Below are 3,359 nucleotides of genomic sequence, written 5' to 3' on the forward strand. Positions count from 1 at the left end.
TTTGGGTGATTAATGTTGGAATAACAATAAAAAAATATTGCATGGAGTATGAGTTAAAAAGAACTCAGTTGATAGTCCACCGTTCTACAAGCAACAAAAGCTACAATTTTTTTTTTTTGGTTTTACCACAGTGTCCGGCGATCGAGGTCAACCGACTATTCTGTGTGTCCCAGAAGTGCAATGATCTATATCAATATTGTAATTTAAAAACGCAACAACTATTATGTAGATTTATGTGTCTCGCAATTAAAGTAAATTATCACTCTTGTACGATAACAATTCATATGCTATCTCTAACATATAAACTTCCTAATGTCATACATCAAAAAAAAATTCAACTTGCATCAGTCAGTCGCATCCCACTATTTGAATACGTACCCATCAATACCAATAGCAAAAAAAACATAAGAATCTCCATTCTAAATTATACAACAAAGTAGCAAAAAAAATTACAAATTTAAATAACAGAAATGTCAAATACATACCACTAGTATATATATATATATAGTAGACTTACTTCTTTCCACAGGCTACCACGTCACGAGGGAAGAAGGGGAAAATGAAGACACGTGTCTGCTTAAGAGCATAATTAACGGGCACAGCTCTTAGGCACAAGTTTTTAGGTGTTTTTTTTTCTTTTGGTTTAAAAAAAAAAAAATCAAACCAATCGCGGGCCCCACCGATACGTGGCGGCCCGCGCACAGTCCAAAACCCAAACTAAAGTCGCCTCTTAAGGAAGAGGCAGAAGGGGCAACTCTTGATTATTAGGTGGGATCCACTTATTTTTAAATAATTTTTTTTAAAGACAACAATAAGAGTTGTCGTTAAAGGTGCTCTAACTTTTTCAGATACTTTCTGACGTTTTCGTGATCTTTATTAACTTGCGCTTCATTTTGTTTTGATTTATTACGGGCTTACGTTGATTTGTAGGCACACAATTTATGGGCTAAATATATATTGGCCCATCAAGGAACTCAACCTTTTTCTCTTTGCAGCCGTAATCTGAACTTATTCAGCCATCCAAGACCTAACGCCACTATTTCGACTTCCCCGACGAAGTAACGCTTCCTCTTAAAAGTCTTTCAATCAACAATACCCACTAATTGCTCTATCCCCTCTTCATTGCAGCATTAATTCGTCGTTCATAAGCTCCTTAAAGCATATAGATATATCTTGGTTTGGCCTCGCGAAATCCCCTACTTTCAGCCGCCTGATTTACTCTGAATTTCTCTGGCAAGATTTCCTAAAATGACTACATCTCACCATCATTTTTCCGACTTGAAGGCATGACTCCTTAAGGAGATGGTCCAGACGAGACTCCTCCGTCTCTGGGAGGCTTTGAATGTCAATTGATGGGGGTTGATATACTGCTTCTTGATGCAAAGATATTTTTTTTTCAATTTTTAATTACAATTTCGTTCTATTATCGATGATGTTAGGAAGATTTTATCTGAAAATCCTTTTTTCGTCAGGCGTCAATTAATGTGCACCGCCAGAACATCTTCAAACACTTGCCAAGCGAATGATATTTGTATGAGCTTAGTGTATGTGAAGTAACCCGTAGCAACCCCAACTTCCACTTTAGCGATAGCCCCATTGCTATTCGTTTCACTAACAAAACCGTCTTCGCGGAGCTTTCTGAGATGGGCAACCGATCCCGCTGTAGAGCTTCAAGTTGCGGAACTACGACCAATTTCTGGAAGTAGCAAACACGAGTATACCAGGTTACCTTCGTATTTCCAATTTTCTGAAATCGGCATAAAAATATTTCTTATTACAATTGGAATATTATGGTATGTGTTTATTTGACAGATATTGTTGGTAAGGTAGGGTACTAGAACTGCTTACAACGAAGAGAGCCAGAGTACACAACGCCTCATGATCACCATAAGCATTGAAGGGTATATATCTACTCATTAACTTTTAGACTTCTTAACAAGTTAATCATACAGCATGTTTCCATGTCTCGACATGTATTAAAATGTTCCTTAATTACTGACTATGCAGGCACTCTAATGTATGCCTAAGTGTGTTTGCTGAATAGGGCCAAGAACCGAAGATGGTGGGTAGGGATGTTAACATGGGTAATTACCCATGGGTTTACCCAAACCCACTAATAATGGGTTGGGTTTTTACTCATCTAAGAGTAATTGGGTCAACCATGAGTATTAATTTTAAAACTCATATTTATGTTGGGTAAATACAAAAGGGTAATGGTGTACCCATGGGTTTTCAATTATATATATAGATTTTCACCATTTTAATTAAATTATATAAAATTTACAAAACGTTTTTTTCGTCAGAACCAAAAAATGAATTTTTCCGCCAAAACCGTAACATAAAATTTCTCATAGAAACCAAAAAAGAGTTTTCCCGCCTAAACCGAAAAATTGAGTTTTTCTGCTGAAACCACAAAACCGAGTTTTCCCGCCAAAACCATAAAACTAAGCGCCAAAACCGAAAAACCGAGTTTTCCCGCAAAAACCGTATAATCGAGTTTTCTGACTGTAAACCGCAAAATCGAGTTTTCCCGCCGAAACCGGAAAACCGAGTTTTCCCGCCAAAACCGGAAAACCGAGTTTTCCCGCCAAAACCGCTAAACCAAGTTTTCCCGCCAAAACCACAAAAACAACTTAACAAATTTTCTCGTTAAAACCATAAATGAATTTTCCTGTCAAAACAATGTTTACTGCTAAAACCGCAAAATGAGTTTTCCGGTTAAAATTGTAAAATATTTTTTTTCCGATAAAGCGAGTTTTTCCGCCAAAATCGTAAACGAGTTTTTACGCTAAAACAAGTTTTCTATAAAATTGCAAAATCTTGTTTATATATTAAAGCTCATATTAAAAATATTAATATTTTACATGATCTTCAGAGTAAATAAGATAATACTTTGGGTACCTACGGGTAAACCTATACCTTATTGGGTTATTTTTTTGGTTTGGATTTCAACCTTGATGTTTCTGGGTTTAAACTGGGCTGGGTTATTTTACCCTACGTTAACATCCCTAGTGGTGGGTGGTTGCCACTAGCATCAACCCAATATTGGTTGGTGGTAATGAATGAATCGCCCTGTTTAGATTATGTTTACGGATTTCTTAAAATATTTTATTTTTGTCTTAGATATTGTCTTAGGACGTCTCTTTCGAATGCAACTTCAGCAACTCATTTCTATTTTGATAATGAGTGCGCTGCTGGTCAAAGTTATCTAGAGAGGTAAGGACAACCACACCTTTCTTTAGTTACCACTTAGTATGGCCTAATTAGTTCAGCACACTAACTCATACCGACTGTTGTTTAGGGTATGCAGTTGTGAGGAAGGCTCAACTTTCAACCCTACGAAGTACGGTGGTCTGAAG

Source organism: Brassica oleracea, chromosome C6 (assembly GCF_000695525.1).
Source record: "Brassica oleracea var. oleracea cultivar TO1000 chromosome C6, BOL, whole genome shotgun sequence".
Classification (NCBI taxonomy): Eukaryota; Viridiplantae; Streptophyta; class Magnoliopsida; order Brassicales; family Brassicaceae; genus Brassica; species Brassica oleracea.